This window comes from Drosophila bipectinata, chromosome XR (assembly GCF_030179905.1).
Source record: "Drosophila bipectinata strain 14024-0381.07 chromosome XR, DbipHiC1v2, whole genome shotgun sequence".
Classification (NCBI taxonomy): Eukaryota; Metazoa; Arthropoda; class Insecta; order Diptera; family Drosophilidae; genus Drosophila; species Drosophila bipectinata.
The window spans coordinates 11,264,415-11,282,699 of record NC_091735.1 but is presented as its reverse complement, the minus strand read 5'-3'; the positions used below and the strand labels follow the sequence as shown (position 1 = coordinate 11,282,699).

Genomic DNA, 18,285 nt, shown 5'->3' with positions numbered 1-18,285 from the left:
ATTTTGCAGAAAGTTGATTTCTGCAACCAAATTTTCTCGTATAAACACGAGTGAAAACATTTTGCTGCAAACAAAGAACTTGCACAGTTTTTTAGCAGCAATATTTTTTGCTTGTCGTCTGTATACATTTTTATACCCTTGCAGAGGGTATAATAATTTTGGTCAAAAGTGTGCAACGCAGTGGAGACATCTCCGACCCTATAAAGTATATATATTCTTTATCAAGATCACCTCCTGAGTTGATATGAGCATGTCCGTCTGTCTGTCCGACTGTCTGTTTCTACGCAAACTAGTCTCTCAGTTTTAAAGCTAGCGACTTGAAACTTTGCAACTTTACACGCAGTATATAAGTCGGAACTACCGGAATCGGCCGAATATATCCTATAGCTGCCATAAAACTGATAATTATTCATGATTTATATTTTTTCGCTCAGAGAATAATGATTATTTTCAGATTTTTATTTTTCGCTCAGAGAGTAATCTTTATTTTGTGATTTTTAAAATAAAAATCATAACAATAATCATTATTTACGGTCCCTGAAATTTAACTTAAATTAAATGAATTTGAATAACAAAAACATCAATTTTACACACTTCAAATTTTTCTTTGCTACAAAATATATATAAACAACTTTTTAGAGCTATTTTTAGTTCGAAGCAAACAACATGGGTATATTCCAGATTGGTATATTTGAAGTTAGGGACTTTTTTTTTAATTTTGGATTCCAATAATTTTTTTCCGGTTTTTATTATGAAATTCTCATAATGATCGGTCAACTATAATATATCCAATATTTGCGATATATATGGTATCTTAACTGCAAGGGTGTATCAACATCGGCACCGCCCAAAGTTATCTTTTCTTTCTTGCAAGGGCTATACCCACAACCCCCAATATGAAAAGTGTTTCGAGGACCTCTTTAGCTATAAAGTATATTTTTGTATAAATTCAATAAGTTTTTATAAGAAAAAAATACCTGTGTATTTTCACTCATGTCTTGCCATTAACAATAGGCGCCCTGAGCCAAGAAATGTCAATGGACTTTTTGATGGATTTTTGTATGTAGATCGGCTACAACACTTTTTCGATTTGAAAGAGATGAATAAGAGATCCTGCTACGCCTGATTCACGCTTCAAATCACTTTAAAATTATTCTGGGCTTTTGTTTCTTGAAATGTTGGACAGCTTAGAGTTGGCTTTGCAGCTGCGTTCTTCGCATCGCCTGGCGCCCACGTCAAAGCGAGTGACAATCGCAGCGAAAACAGTGTCAGCAGCAACGGCAACATCAACGGCAGCAGCATCAGGAGCCTCATAACAACCAACAGCAACATTCGGCAGTCGAGGCTCTGGCATAAATCATAATTTGTCAGCGTGAAATTTGGTTGACGTTGCTGCCGCCGCTTTGTTTTCAGCCACTTTGCGTAGCTTCTTTTCTTTTCTCTGTTTTTATTTTTTGTAGTTAAACTTTTTTTTTTTTTAATTTAGCCACTTGTTTACAGTTTTTGTGGCCCATCTGAAAATTCTTTTCTTTTAATTTGCATTTCTCGGCGCTGCTGCTATTTTTTATATTCGCTTGTCGCTCACTTTTAATTAGCCGAAAATGCGCTTAACAATAAATGACATCAACAAAGAGAAATTATAATTTATATGCCTACCTTTAGTGCGAAGGAGCTGGCTGGATGAGTCGGAGGGGAGGATCTTGGCTCTCTCCAACTGGGTCAACACGTCATATGCGCAATGGGAAATTCAGAAAATGAAAGGTTTACGTGTGCAGCGGCCTCGCGACTGACGCTGCTGACAGCGTCTATCACATACGGCACACACCGAAAATTGGGTTAACAAGGGGAGTCCCCTTAAAGCATTATTAAATATATAAACCCATATTTTTACTTATACTCTACAACACCCGGACTTCCTTCGTTCTGGTATAAAAACGATATCCAATTTTGCCGTAAAGGTATTTTTTTAATGGCAAATACAATACAACTTCAGGACACATTCTCCTTCTCAAGCGACGAAATGACCAACAATGACCGAGCTTTTATCCTTCGAGCCAAGCAGGAAATCTACGCTTCAATACGGAACCCATTTGTATGAAAATCCATGGAAAACAAAAGCGAAAACAACAAATCCATATTGAAAATCGGATTTTTTCTCTACGGGGAATTTCAATGAATTCGAATACCCTAAATGTTCCTCTATATTCAGTTTCTAAAATGGAGGATAATTCTGATTTTCTGCCATATTTGACGGTACTATAAGTATACCCGGTACCCGGCCTTAAAACCTTATCCATTAACTTTTAAGCTACTAATCACTAATTTGGAATCAATCCATTGTTGTTGACATACTGTAATATGTTGTTTGAAATGTGATTATTATAAATTTGAAATCATTTAAAAACGTATGCTACAACTCGTTTTAAAACGTATGCTACAACATAAAAACGTTAGATCTACATTCAAAGTGTACGAATAAATAGAAATCTCGAAATCTGAAACGATAATATAATATTAAAAATCTGATTCTTTCTTCACCAGAATCTTAAATGAATGCGAATACCTACATAAACATTTTCGAGGAAAAATCGTGTCCGTCTGATTGTTAGAACCGATCATGAAGTGTTCTGGTGAAACTCAAAACAGGATCGTGCTAAATCATCCCCACTTGTTTACAAAGGCGACTAGGAAGGGTATAAAAACTTCGGAAGTAGGCTTTTAACGCTTGATTCTTTTTTTTTTTTTCAACTTTTTTCCCAATCAAGTGCTCCTTGTTCGGTCGATGAATAAATGGCAACTGTAAATGAAAACAATTCAAATTAAACATGGACGGGAGCCGGCAGTCGGGAGCCAGAGGAAGGCCATGTGCTCGAAAACTGCAACAGAGCAGAAACTTCAATGGACTGGATGCCAGAAACGTATTTCGAAAAAAAGAATCAGCAAGTGTACTTCAGGCTAATATCACAAACGCAATTACACGGACTTTCCTCTCACTTGGGTGGCTGGGTGGTGCGATGGACTGGTCAGGGTGGTTGGTCAGCCACCTGCCTGGCGAAAATGTATTTTTTGTTCTCTCGAAACAAAAGCAATTGCCCAGCGGTCCCTGGCTGGCGCCCCTACCCTCCTGCCTCGACCTGCGACGCATCCCCATGGGGCGATTGAACATTGTGGATCATTCAATGGGCACACACACACACCCTCTCAGCCACACGCGGCCAGACACTGGCAAAATAAGAATAACATTCGTTGATTTTCAGGACTAAACATACATATAATATGAATGAATTTTTACACTGCAATTACTTCAAGGTTATTCTAAAAATCATTTTAATTTTAATATTTCTTCTAATTTTTTCGATTTTTTTCCGAAGTGTTGGGACACAAGCCATGTCCCTGGATTAACCAGTCTCATCGACCGCTTTTGTCTCTGAAAATTCAACGACGAACTGTTTACAGGTAGTACGTAGAACTTTATTTGTTGTTTTTGCATTTTTTCTTCCTGGACCATGTCCGCTGGGAAAGTTAACGGAAGCAAGCAATTTAGCTGCTAAAAAGGCCGAGGCCAAGGAATTGCCAATCAGCCCTCTGGGATAGAGCAGCGATTGAAAAATCAGTGTCTGTGGGCTAAAGCCTTAACCAGCGGTGCTGATAATTCAAGAACTATGGAAATTAGATACAATAAATCCGTATTGAAATTGGATAAAATAAATCCTTAAATTTAAATAATTTCTGTAAGTTTTTAGTTATATTTAGTTACAAATACGTCTAATATGTCATTTTTAAATTTAGCTCTGTAATGGCTTATTTGCCATACAAGCTATATTTAATTTTTAAATCCTTCCATGACAGTTCTTTTATTATTATTCCACTCTTTCTTCGTCAAACATTGCACATTTCGCTTCTGTCGTAATTTGTGCGCTTTGTTTTAATTAAAATTCAAATGCGTTGCAATTTCATTAATTACCAGACGCACACACACAGATGGACATTGACGCACACACGTAGCCACACAGCACAGACATCGAAGATAGACGTGGATGTGGATGGTTTTGTTGTTGCTACTGCCACTTGCAGCCATTTTATTGTTGGGAGGCTTTTGAAAATGGCGCTGACGTGGCTCTCCTTCTGATTGTTGTTGTTTTTGTGTTTTTTTCTGCTACTGTTGTTGTTGCTGTGGGTGCTGCTAGTCATTGCATGCCACGGGCGAAGCGAACCATGAAAGCAAACGCATTCGCATCAACTAAACGGGCCATGCCCCATCTTCGTCCCACCTCATCCTTGCTTCGAAACCCCAAAAGCGGTGAACCTCATTCGCACGAAGCCTGTCCAGAAATTTTGCCCCCGGTTCCTTGCATTAACCCTCATCGGCCTCCTTCTTTTCCCCCTCCGTAAAACATACACATAATGTACATATGTGTGTGTCAGTCAACAATTCAATTAACATGATGATGATTTTGTGGCATGCAACATAGCAAACGAGTTGCAAATGCGTAGAGAACTCATCACCAGCGTCATCGTCATGGCCCGCAGTTGTTCAGTTTGCATTTTCAGCTACAGCATATTAATGAGCAATTGATTGCCGCAACCTCTCACCCTTCCTTCCCTGCCAATAGCCACCCCACGATCCAGCAAACACACGGGTGTTGTCTACTTTCCAGCCCCAATTTGTCAATTAGTTGCCCAGTTTTCCCAACACTTTTCACTTTCCACTGGCGTTTTGGGGGCTTCCCCGGTAGTCGCAATTAAACAAATGTCTCGTTAATGTTTTCTCCAATTGCCATGGGCACAAATCCCTAACACTTTCCAAATAAACGCATTAATTTTATGGGTATATGCCCGAAGATATATATTCTATATCGAGCTTGGCTGTTTTTGGGGGACTTACTATCTCGTCTTGGCGTCTAGGCATCCTGGCATCTCGCATATCAAATTTAATTTGCTCATTTTCCCTAAAAGCTTTTAATGTGCCTTGGGTGGCCTCCTTGGGAGATGGCTGGGAAAAATTCGCCCCTAATTAAATTCAATATTAAATTGAGCAAAACGCAATTAACTCAAAAGGTGCGCACCCGGCAGACGGCAACGACTACGCCGACGAAGGAGATGGCCATCATTTTGGCCATGAGCCAGCCAGTTCATAGGCCAGTGCATCCCCATCTTCCCAGTCCTCTCAACGGTTCCCCCATCTTGCCACTTTCACGACCACCCCACCCTCCCAGCATAGGCATAACGTATACGCCGGATGGACTCTGGCGGCCATGATTTGCCGCCCGGAGATACTGGAAATACATAAACAAAATAAGTGATAATGTGGGCCACTGGGCAGGAACTCCCCCTTTCGTCCTTATCTGCCAGAAGGCAGTATAGATTCGTTTCAGATGATTAGAAGTGAAAAAGGCCAGAGGACGCCGGACTCGCAGATACTTTTCAAGCAATAATTTTAAAATGAATTTAAAATTATTATTCATAAAGGATTTGAAACGGAGGCAGACCAGTTACTCGACTGATTATTTCCGGTACTTAAAAATCATTTCACATTAAAACCGTATGCTCATGGCAAAAGCTCTTAAAATTGGGGTAATAATTGGTATTATTTTTCTCATCTCTAGCCGTACAGCTCCTTCTGGCTCAACCAAGAGCACATAGTTCGTTTTGGAAATTTTGAATTACAAGAAGGCGCGGTAAGCCAGGAATTCCAGCACTAACCACCAATATTTTGATCAGAAGCATATGAAACACCTACTTGCCACTCGACGAACCATCAACTGTCTGGCTATGATCCGCTGGCTAACATGCAACACGGTTAGTTGCATACATAGACAAGAAACAGCTTTTGTAGTTTCTCAGACCCATTACCCCTGCCCCGTATAGTGTCCCTGTCCCAGCCTCTGCCTCTTTCCTCGTGCCTGTTCCGGGGCCTTAACCCCTGCTGTCACCCCATGAACCGGCTTCACCTGGTGCCAGGTCGCAATTGTTAGAGGCGGCTGTGTAACCCGCCGGCAACGTTGTGGCAATCTTAGATGTCGGCAAACATTTTGTGTGTGCTGCTTATCCGCTTCGATGCTGCCGTCCGCGGGTAATTTTACACTTTCAGAAATAAAATAACCCAAATAGCATTTTATTTATAATTTGGAAAGATTTTTCCAAGCTCTTTTTTGCAGTATTGAAATCCTTTTTAAGATTTAAAGCCTATAACATTTGAAAGCTTGGATTCAAAATAAAAGCTTATATTTAAAATATGTTTACCTCTTATTAACCTATTAGCCACTATGCTCTAATAAAGCTATAAAATATTATCTGACCACCAGAAACCTCTTTCAAATATTGAGCTGTTTGTGAGATGTACTTAGAACAACATCTACATATATCAAATATATGTATTTGTTACATTTTGATTTTGGTAGTATTGGAAATGTAAAATAAAAATTGTCCTATTTTTCAAGACATTAAAAACTCTCTGAAGATAATCTACAATTTATTAAAATGAGTTCTCCCACTATTTTTTTTACATTAAATTTTATTGGTAGTAGCCCAATATTTAAAAAATAGAAAAAGGGTCGCACATTTCTCATCGGAATTCATGGCTAGGTGCGGCTTTTGTTCGAAAGCGGTGGAGTGTTTTTTTTTTTCTTGTTATTTCTTATTTCTTGTTATTTTTTGTTAAGCTTTTAAATTAATAGCATGATTTTAAAAAATATAGATGCATTTAAAAATATAAAATACCTATTTACAAAATTAAATAAAAATGGAGAATATTTATGATGTTATTTATAATATTTATTTATTAAAGTACCTAAGTCCAATATAACCACCACATTTTTCTCTTAGTGCTCTTTAATCTGGTCTAGTCGAGCTGTGATCTGATGACAGCGAAAACTGTACGTCGTTCTCGACACATGCAGAGCAAAATTAATGTCTGTTAATGATTTGCAACCACTGTCCCCGCTCGCCCCCACCTCCGCCTTTGCTCCTGCCTCTGCCCCAGCTCACTTCTCATTCCACAAGACCCGCATCCCCAGACCCTCTGCCTCGCCCCCTTGAATACTTCTCCGGTGCCCGGAACAAGCCAAGCAGGCAACCAAACTTTGGCTACAACATGCAAAGTGCTTAATGTTTCATAACACAGCTGGTCAGTGGTGAGGGGCGCCGAAGGGTAAAAAGGGGTACAAAGTCAAACAGAAACTTGCGAGGGCTCTGCTCCAAGTGGCGGAGGGAACTCCGGATTGCAGTAGAACAAATGTCATTGCAATCTCACTTTCAGTTGTCAGTTTGGCTCGTTTAGTTTCCAGTCCTGCCATCCGGCATACTTTCCGTACCAATGCATACCGAGCGACTACACTCCTGCCCAAAATTCGAAGTACCAGAATGCGAAAACGAAAACGATCAAAACAAAGTATGCAGAATGATAGCACAAAGCGTAATGCACAAAATGTGATATTCTTATCTCTGCTTGGATCTCCCGTTGTCAAGTTGGCTGCACGTGTTGCAAAACTATACGACACATTGTGCATTACTCTTTGTGTTATCATTCCTCATAATTTGTTTTGATCGTTTTCGTTTTCGCATTTTTCTACGACAGCCGAAACAAAAAATTTAGAGGTGTCATATAATTTTATAGTGTAACCCTCCATTCAATCCGCATATCATAAATTATTTTGCTAAGGGATAAGTTGCTCGAGATGTACGCTGGAATCTAGTACAAAGCGCAGCCTTGTTTCGAGTTCAATAAACAAAATAGAAAAGATCATTCAGGAAGGTTTTATGATTCGGGTTTAAGGGTTGGCTTGAATGGTTTTAATAATTAAAACAAGTAAGGAAAGCTAACTTCGGGCGGAGCCGAAGTTGATATACCCTTGCAGTTAAAACCGGATATATATCCTAAGCATCGGATATAGTTGGCCTCTGCCAACCTATATCTAAAAAAAAAGTCCCAAAGTCTATATTCAAAAATACCAAAGTTGGTATTTTTTACCAAATATTATTTCTGATCGTTCAGTTATATAGCAGCTATATAATATAGTCGGCCGATCCTTATGAAATTTTTTATGTGGTATTAGTTTGCCAAAAATAGCACTCATGCAAAATCCGAACTCTCAAACTGAAAAACTACAAAATGACAGCATTTCCGATCAATCAGTTATATGGCAGCTACAGGGTATTGTCGGCCGATCCCGGCCGTTCCGACTTATATACTGCGTGCAAAGGAAAGACTGGGTATATATATACTGAGTGCAAAGTTTCAAGTCGATAGCTTTAAAACTGAGAGACTAGTTTGCGTAGAAACAGACAGACGGACAGACGGACATGCTCATATCAACTCAGGAGGTGATCCTGATAAAGAATATATATACTTTATAGGGTCGGAGATGTCTCTTTCACTGCGTTGCACACTTTTTACCAAAATGTTAATACCCTCTGCAGGGGTATAAAAATCGAGTATGAGTTATTAACTAAAACAGTGGGTCATACCTGGTATTCGATGAAAATGCCTAGGGATACTTTAGTTCTTAACTTCGCAGACATGTTTCTATACCCGGTACTGGTATATTCTACATACATATATTGGGTAACTTGTATATACAAGGGTATATTGAAGTCGTGTAAATGTAGGTATCTTAGAGAAGGAATCATCTCCATAAAGAATCAACAGCCGAGTCGATATAGCCATGTCCGCCTGTCCGTATGAACGCGTGGATCTCAGAGTCTATCAGAGATAGAAGTATCAGATTTGGAACTTTAGATCTTATGACATCCGCGCAGATCAAGTTTATGTCAAAATTTTGCCACGCCCCCAAAAATCGAATAGAAGATATTTAGAGGAGTTATATACTTTTTAGTCTCCTACCCTTCTGTTTTGATAGTATGGCGGGTGGTTTGTTTTTGTTGTTTTCAAAAGCATGCACAAAAGTATGGGTGGAAGAGATTACTACCGAGTATAATATAGTCGGGAAACTCGACCATCGTCCTTTCTTGTTCCACAATTTGGTAGTAAATTATCATTGAAAAAAGGTTAACGGTCTAACCGGAATTTAAGGATAAGTGCAAAACTTGTAAAGGCTTGTACTTGGGAATTCGTTGATGATGCACTTACTAAAAACAATGGGTTCAAACTATAAACAATTAATTTTGAATGTCGCAAGAAGTGCAGCTTATTCCCCACAACTGATATGGAAGAAAATGCGATGAACATTGTCGAAGCTTTGGACAAACACAAAGGGAAGTCCGTCTTATCGATGGGCTAATGTCCAACTTTTGTTGGGTATCCAAGCCTCAACAATTTACATCAACGCCAAGTGCCATCGAAATGCTACTCATGCATATTCATGGACCACCCACACTTGGCACGTTTCGCTGCAACAGCAACAGCGACAGCTACAGCAAAATCTAAAGCAACACCCACACTAGCAACACCACGGCTTCACAGAGTGACCGCCTTCAATTTGGTTAAGACACGTAAATGTGGGTGTTGCCTTAGCAAAATGCTTAACTCAATTGCAATTACGGGTAATGCTAGCTTATAATTTGATTAAACTTTTCAATTACAATATGCAATGAAGTTGCTCACTCGACAGCAGCAGGAACATCAGGTACAAGTTCGAGGGCGTGCCGCCAATGGGGGCGTGGTGGCCATGTGTGTAGGGACAGACGCGACTGTCCGGACTGCTAATTTCCACCATTACAATTTGCTGGCCAGGCAATCGAGAGCAACACTTTTGATACTGTTGATACACTTTTTTAAACATTTTCTACCTGATAATTAGTAAAATTTCAAAACAAGATCTCAGTATTAAATGATAGAAAAAGATTATCATTTGAAGATACTTTAAGATCAAATAAGTTCAAAGAAAATATAAGAAAATATTCAAATAAGTTCAAAGCTAAAAGTTCTCTAGCTCATCAGAGAGTATTAAAAATTAAGTTGCAGGCAGGCAGGTGCACCTGCCGCCAGTGAGAATGGAAATGGTTAGGGAATTGTGGCATGGACTGGAGGATACAGCTGCTTGCTGCGGAAGAGAGGAACGAAAGGCAGTGCCAAGAACAAGGGGCTTGGCCAAGAGCCAGGCAAAGAATGGAACATATTGCCAAGGCCTAGACCTGCTCTGCTCCGGGCGTGATCCCCCCTCGCCACTGTTCGGTCCGTTTGCTGTCTGTGTGTTGTTCATAATCTTAAATTGCCAGGTTCAGGACCAGGACCAGGACCACTTCCATTTCCTCTGCCACATCCAGGTTCGGCTTGGCTGGATTGGTCCCGTTTCGTTTGGCTGGCGGCTTGGAGCCGTGCCATGTCTGTACGTGCTCATGTGTGCAATGCGATAGAATTTCTTTGCACCATGCCCCAGACCCCGTGCTTCTGCCCCACCTGCTCCTCCTGTTGCCCTTGCTGCAGGTTAATCTAAATTAGTAAAATATACACGCAGAGGCAGCAACAACATTGGCAGCGGCGTCGCGTTTAACCAACTCAATGGCACATAGACAACGCCAACATTACACACAGAAAAAATATAAAGGCTATCAAGCTGTTTATGGCTACAGAATACCTTTCTAATTAATTTTAATACTAAATCAATTTTCACACAAAGTAAAATCAACTTATAGTAATGGAAATTGAAATAAGATACATTTTTGAGAAAATTCGAGACTTAAATCATTATATATAGGTTTTTCAAAAATAGATTTACATAGGATTTATTCTGAAAAGAAAAAAAACTGTTGAAAAACCATACAAAAATATTTTGAATAATTGGAAATACTAAAAACGATTCGCCTTTAAAAAAAAATGATTTCGCTTTTTTATAAAAAGAGTAAATGTTTCTGTAAACAAGAAAGCAAAGCTAACTTCGGGCGGAGCCGAAGTTTATATACCCTTGCAGTTTAAACCGGATATATGTCGCAAACATCGGATATAGTTGGCCGATCCTTATGGGAATATGAATATATAATCCAATTTATTACAATACAAAATCTAAAAAAAGTCTCAAGCTTCTATCTTCAAAAGTACCAAAGTTCGTATTTCTACCAAAAACCATTTCCGATCGTTCAGTTATATGGCAGCTATAAGATATAGTCGGCCGATCGTTATGAAATTTGGTAGGTCGGATTAACTGACCAAGAATATAATCTGTACCAAGTTCCAGCTTTCTATCTTCAAAAACACGAAAGTTGGGTCATTTCCGATCGTTCAGTTATATGACAGCTATAGGATATAGTCTGCCGATACTTACGAAATTTGGCATGTCGTATTATTTTGCCAAAAATAGCGCTCGTGTAAAATTGTGCAACGCAGTGAAGAAGACATCTCCGACCCTATAAAGTATATATATTCTTGATCAGCATCACCTCCTGAGTTGATATGAGCGTGTCCGTCTGTCTGTTTCTACGCAAACTAGTCTCTCAGTTCTAAAGCTATCGACTTGAAACTTTGCAAACACCCTTCTTTCTTTTGCACGCAGTATATAAGTCGGAATGGCCGGGATCGGCCGACTATATCCTATAGCTGCCATATAACTGATTGATCGGAAATGGCATAACTTTGGGGTTTTTCGAGCTAGATAGTTGGATTTTCTATGGATTCTTTTTTTTGCAAAATATTACGATCTATTAAGTTTCATAGGGTTCGGAAGACTATATTCTCCAGCTGCCATATAACTGAACGATCGGAAATGGTTTTTGGTAGAAATACCAACTTTGGTATTTTTGAAGATAGAAGTTTGGGACTTGTTTTAAATTTTTTATTATAATAAATTGGGTTATATTATCATATTCTCATAAGGATCAGCCAACTATATCCGATGTTTGCGATATATATCCGGTTTAACTGCAAGGGTATATCAACTTCGACTCCGCCCGAAGTTTGCTTTCCGTTCTTTTTTTTTTGTTTTCTGTGCATCAGCGACAGCAGCAAAATCAACTGCCGCAGCGACATCGTCAAGCGTCGACAACTCTTCAGTTTATTTGTTGTTGCTTGGTTTCTTGCCACTGTTGTTGTTGTTGTTGTTCACCGTCTGATGCGGCTGTATGTGCGAAAGTACATGGGCGGAGGCTGGGGCTGTGAGTCTGAGGATGAGGATGAGACTCGAGGGTGCCTTGCCGTTGCCGTCGTTGGTTTTGCAGTTGCAGTTGCAAAAACCAATGTAAACTTTAAACAAAACTTGGCACAAAGCAACCTGGCGTTTTTGTTGTTTTTGTAGCTTATTACTTTGACGGTTATTTGCTTGGCAGAGATGAGCAATCGACAAGTTAACAAAGGAAGCCAAAAGCGAATATGGTGTAGTTTTAATCTTAATTAAAACAAATATCGTTTAGGATGGTACACTCCAAATACGGGACATATTCTAAAGATTTGTCCTTTAATATTTAATATTACATTTTGTTTAACCGTAAGTTTGGTTTTTATTAATATTTAATATATGTATAATTTTTAAGAGCAAAAAAGTCCCGAAAAAACCTTTTTTTCTAAATAAGTCAAGATTTTGAAGCTGTTAGAAAAATTTTAAACACGGTTTTATACTATACTCGATCTAATGAACAATTCCTACTAGGTCTCTTCAAAAGTTCCAAATCACTGTCGAACTGTGTTATTATTCAAGTCTTTGTTTTTTTATACCCTTGCAGAGGGTATTATAATTTTGTCCAAATGTGTGCAACGCAGTGAAGGAGACATCTCCGACCCTATTAAGTATATATATTCTTGATCAGGATCACCTCCTGAGTTGATATGAGCATGTCCGTCTGTCCGTCTGTCTGTTTCTACGCAAACTAGTCTCTCAGTTTCAAAGCTATCGACTTGAAACTTTGCACACACCGTTCTTTCCTTTGCACGCAGTATATAAGTCGGAACGGCCGGGATCGGCCGACTATATCCTATAGCTGCCATATAACTGGTCGATCGGAAATGATATAACTTTGGTGTTTTTAGAGTTAGAGAGTTCAAATTTGACACGAGAGCTATTTTTGGCAACACATTACGACATGCCAAATTTCATAAGGATCGGCCAACTATATCTTATAGCTGCCATATAACTGAACGATCGGAAATGACCCAATTTTCGTGTTATTGAAGATAGAATGCTGAAACTTAGTACAGATTCTATTTTGTTGATCCAACCTACCAAATTTCATTAGGATCGGCCGACTATATCTTATAGCTGCCATATAACTGAACGATCGGAAATGACCCAACTTTCGTTTTATTGAAGATATAATGCTGAAACTTAGTACAGATTCTATTTTGTTGATCCAACCTACCAAATTTCGTTAGGATCGGCCGACTATATCCTATAGCTGCCATATAACTGAACTATCGGAAATGGTATTTGGTAGAAATATAAACTTTCGTATTTTTGAAGATAGAAGCTTGGGACTTTTTTAAAGATTTTTATACCCTTGCAGAGGTTATTATAATTTTGTCCAAAAGTGTGCAACGCAGTGAAGGAGACATCTCCGACCCTATAAAGTATATATATTCTTGATCAGGATCACCTCCTGAGTTGATATGAGCATGTCCGTCTGTCCGTCTGTCCGTCTGTCCGTCTGTCTGTCTGTCTGTCCGTTTCTACGCGAACTAGTCTCTCAGTTTTAAAGCTATCGACTTGAAACTTTGCACACACCCTTCTTTCCTTTGCACGCAGTATATAAGTCGGAACGACCGGGATCGGTCGACTATATCCTATAGCTGCCATATAACTGATTGATCGGAAATGGTATAACTTTGGTGTTTTTAAAGTTAGAAAGTTCTAATTTAACATGAGAGCTATTTTTGGCAAAACAATACGACGTGCCAAATTTCATAAGGATCGGCCGACTATATCCTATAGCTGTCATATAACTGAACGATCGGAAATGACCCAACTTTCGTGTTTTTGAAGATAGAATGCTGGAATTCCATACAGATTCTATTTTTGGTCAGTTGATCCAACCTACCAAATTTCATAAGGATCGGCCGACTATATCTTATAGCTGCCATATAACTGAACGATCAGAAATGGTATTTGGTGTTTAGTAAAAATAACAACTTTGTTTTTTTTGACGATAGAAGCTTGGGACTTTTTTTTAGATTTTGTAATTTAATTAATTGGTTTTATTATAATGTAATCATAAGGATCGGCCAACTAAATCCGATGTTTGCGATATATATCCGGTTTTAACTGCAAGGGTATATCAACTTCGGCTCCGCCCGAAGTTAGCTTTCCTTTCTTGTTTATTGTAATTAATTGGTTTTATTATGATGTAATCATAAGGATCGGCCAACTATATCCGATGTTTGCGATATATATCCGGTTTTAACTGCAAGGGTATATCAGCTTGTTACTTAAAATAGGTAATTATGAATTATGAATCTGTACACTCATATTCCCTTTCTACCACAATTTACTAAAGATAAAGTTTTCGGCTTACGTATCAAATTTCCTAGCAGGCTGTTCCAGGGCATCCTTTTCATGATTTCCTGGCTAGTCGCATATTTTAAAAACCTAATCTATCCCAAAGGTTAAAACTCCAAAACCTGGGTAGTCATCGTCACCTTTGTTGTTGACTTAACATTCACAGTTACAGCTACGGTCGCTGGGACAACCGCCATGCGTGACACGGGAGAAACGAAAGCAGCTAGATTCGAGCTTGGGCAGGTCTTGCCTATTTTAAGCTGCTTTGCTGTCACAATCACGTTACAATAACAATCGTGCCTGTGGCTTCCCCTCCGAAAAGTCTCTTGTGACTGCGCCCCCTATTCACCCGTCGCTCCTCGCCCCCGGAGAAGGCATCTCTATTTCGTATTTGCAGTCAGCGGGGCGACGAGCATAAGAGGATTTTCATTAAAGCGAATAAAAATGTGCGACCCTCCTATGGTGGTTGCCATTCTTCTTATTCTTCCGATTGTGGGTATCTCCGCATGCCGATACAGAAAATAAAAAACCTGGGTACTCCTGGGTTACCTTTACCAACGATTTACAGGGCAGGGGGCGGAGGAGCACTCAACTTTAGCCGGAAATGAGGAGGCACAGCAATATCAATGCGCGTGTTACTCCTTGCCCTTTGACCTCAAAGGCTAAAGCTCGGTTTGCGGGCCGGTGCCCAAAAAAATTGTCTTGGGCTTTAAATAAGTTGGCTTACTTATTAAATAGTAGTATGACGGATAATACGAGAGGCGTAACCAACTAATAGATGTCGCAGTTGTCGCTGTCATTAAGAGCATAAGAATTTCAACTCCGCATAGCAAAGTGCAACCGCAGAATCATGCTGGGAAAAAAATTCAAGTACATCGTACGCTGTAGTATCATTTGCACGTACTTGTCACTCGAGTCTGTGGTGCCACCAAATCACCTACTCCTCCTCCAAAGAGGAATACTCTTCAGCCTCCATCTTGGCCTCTCCCTGCTGCAGATGTTACTGCTGTCGCTGTTACTGTTGCTCCTGCTGATGTTGCTTCGCTGCCCAGCGGCCAAAGTCTCGACATGGATTCTGGTGGTTTGACTGTTTCAGTTTCGATTGCCCTTTAGGCAGCATGTCTCTCTGCCAAGGCCTAGACAACTTGTCAGCATCTCATCGCACAGCTCGACACACCCCCTCGGTCGACTTTTAGAAAAGGGGCCGCAGTAAGGCATTACAAAATATGAGGTATTAGATCCTTATGAATTAAAAATATTTATTTAATATTTTCCATTCTAAAAAGGTCCTTATTAAGAATTATTGACTCAGGTATTGGATATCACCTACACAGGTAAGTTACAATTTTGGACTATCTAATATCATAGGTTCTATTCCCTTGCTATGCATGCTTATGAGGGTGAGGCTTATATCCTAAATTTAAATTATAAAAAAATATATTATACTTTATGTTTATTTAATTTTTAATCAATCAATGAATCCTTTTTTAGAAAACTTTTAAATCAATTTCCTACACCATTAAATAATTTGTAAATGTAACGTATAAAATATCTTTATAAAGTGAAGTAAATCCACGTAAAATCTGACCACTTTCAAGATTAAGGGATGATTGCCGTTCTTCGGGTATACACTGTACAGATTTGTCGAATGGGACAATCATTTGAATGCTCCACACTTTGCATAAAATTAATATTGAGCCCGGTCTATGGTCCACGGTCCTCGGTCTTTGGACCCCCCGGCTGCTGTGAAGATATTGCTATTGCCTCGACTTCTCCAGCTCATTCCCAACCTATGTTTCTGACAGTTCATTGCGAGTGTTTTAACGGCCGCCACATCCGCCATAGGGCGGATCTTCTTATTTTTCATTTTTCTTTCTAGCCTTATGTACCTAGTACTTGGGGTGTACCAAGCTATCTTCACATCAGGAACTTACAGGAATCAAAAATATACGATTTCGCTGCAATGTATATAATATCTTAATAAGCTTCTAATATTTCACTCTATTTTTTGTTTGGTCTTTTATTTACGTTGTCAGATGGTAACTCGAATAAATAACTCTTATATTATTAAGCCCTAATATTTATATTGGAAAATAAGGTTTTCTTTACCTTAACACCCATAAGATATTAAGAAAGCACAAAGTATCAGGTATTTGTAGTCGAAATGCTTTCCTTTTCTTTTCCTTGCGACTTATTTTTCGGTTTGTCCGCTCGCATAATTCGCTCTTTTATGTTAGCTTTGCCATTTCAAATATTTAATTTAAAAAAATAATTTATTCATTTCCGTCAAAACAAAACCCCTCCCCAGCTTGCCTTCCCGTTGATGATTTTTCTTGATTCGTTCTACTGTTGTTCTATATAATTTTTTTTTGTTCTTTTTTTCCTTTTTGTTGACTTGCAACCGCAATTTTATTTTCTTTGTTTTGGAAAAATTGAAACTGAACTGTAACCAAAGCCCGGCTATTGATGTCATTTCGTCCTTAACAAAAAACAGACGCAATCGTCATCTTCATCTGTCCAGTGAGCGGAAAATGTAAACGAATTTTCGCATCTATTCCCAATATGAATTTCAATAAAAAGGTATTGGATTTCCGCGATTTAATTAGCTCGGCAGGCACAGTTTTATTGAAAGTAAGACGGTTCTACGCGGTGGTTGTCACGAAATCCATACAAACAAGAAAGGAAAGCTAACTTCGGGCGGAGCCGAAGTTTATATACCCTTGCAGTTAAGACCGGATATATATCGCAAACCGATTCTTATGATTAAATCATAATAAAACCAATAAACTACAATAAAAAATCTAAAAAAAAAGTCCCAAACTTCTATCTTCAAAAGTACCAAAGTTGGTATTTCTACCAAAAACCATTTCCGATCGTTCAGTTATATGGCAGCTATAAGATATAGTCGGCCAATCCTTATCAAATTTGTCGTGTCGTAATGTTTTGCCAAAAATAGCTCTCGTGTCAAATTTGAACCGTGAAATCCGCGCCGTTCCGACTTATATACTGCGTGCAAAGGAAAGAAGGGTGTGTGCAAAGTTTCAAGTCGATAGCTTTAAAACTGAGAGACTAGTTCGCGTAGAAACGGACAGACAGACAGACGGACAGACAGACGGACAGACAGACATGCTCATGTCAACTCATGTCAACTGATCCTGATCAAGAATATATATACTTTATAGGGTCGGAGATGTCTCCTTCACTTTTGGACAAAATTATAATACCCTCTGCAAGGGTATAAAAATGGAGGGACATCGCATCGGAAAACTTTCGAGATTTATATTTACTTAAACTTGGTATTTTATATGTTCCTGTTATATAAATATTTGAAAATTATTTATGTCAGTATGTTCTCAAATAACAAAGCTTAATCAACGCTTAAATTGCTCTCCCATGGCTCAGAATCTTTAGTTAAATGGTCTGACTAACTTAGTAGGTTAAAGCACTGGAAATCACTCATACGCCATATGGGCCGCCATCAGTCTGGTTATCGGAATCGGGGTATTTTGAAAAATGCGCACACTTAACTGCAGCGAAATCAACCAAAATTGATTGCAGTCATTTGTGCTCAGCTTAAAAATGCATTCGATTTAATTATCGCGTATAAATTTACCCCACCAGAACCCCGGCCGGCCGATCGGCAGTCTCCCACCTGTGTGTGTGTGCGCCACCCACCCGTTTTCATCATCAGTTGTTGCTGCAGTTAATTGTCCGGCTTTTTGTGGCATCCACAGCGCGACGGCATCGACATCAGAATGATACAGCGTTAATGGCTATGAATGGGGTCCAATTTTTCTGGCGGGTGTTCCACAGCAATTTCGGGGCTGGCTTTAATATTGATGAGCTTGTCGAACGATTTTTAAAACAATGGGGCTACCAAAAATGAGCAAAATTATTCTAGTGGGTAATA

At 39.1% G+C, this 18,285-nt stretch overlaps 1 protein-coding gene and 1 long non-coding RNA gene across 3 annotated transcripts in view; one reads left to right on the top strand and one right to left on the bottom strand.

The window, feature by feature from the left end:
• NetB (Netrin-B) overlaps positions 1-18,285 on the bottom strand; it is an 81,877-nt gene that overhangs the window by 46,307 nt on the left and 17,285 nt on the right. The gene's annotated exons all lie outside the window — the stretch shown is intronic.
• LOC138927752 (uncharacterized) lies at positions 2,641-3,685 on the top strand. The gene is made up of 3 exons (XR_011444229.1): positions 2,641-2,710; positions 2,766-3,309; positions 3,372-3,685. It is a non-coding gene; the product is annotated as an uncharacterized lncRNA (long non-coding RNA).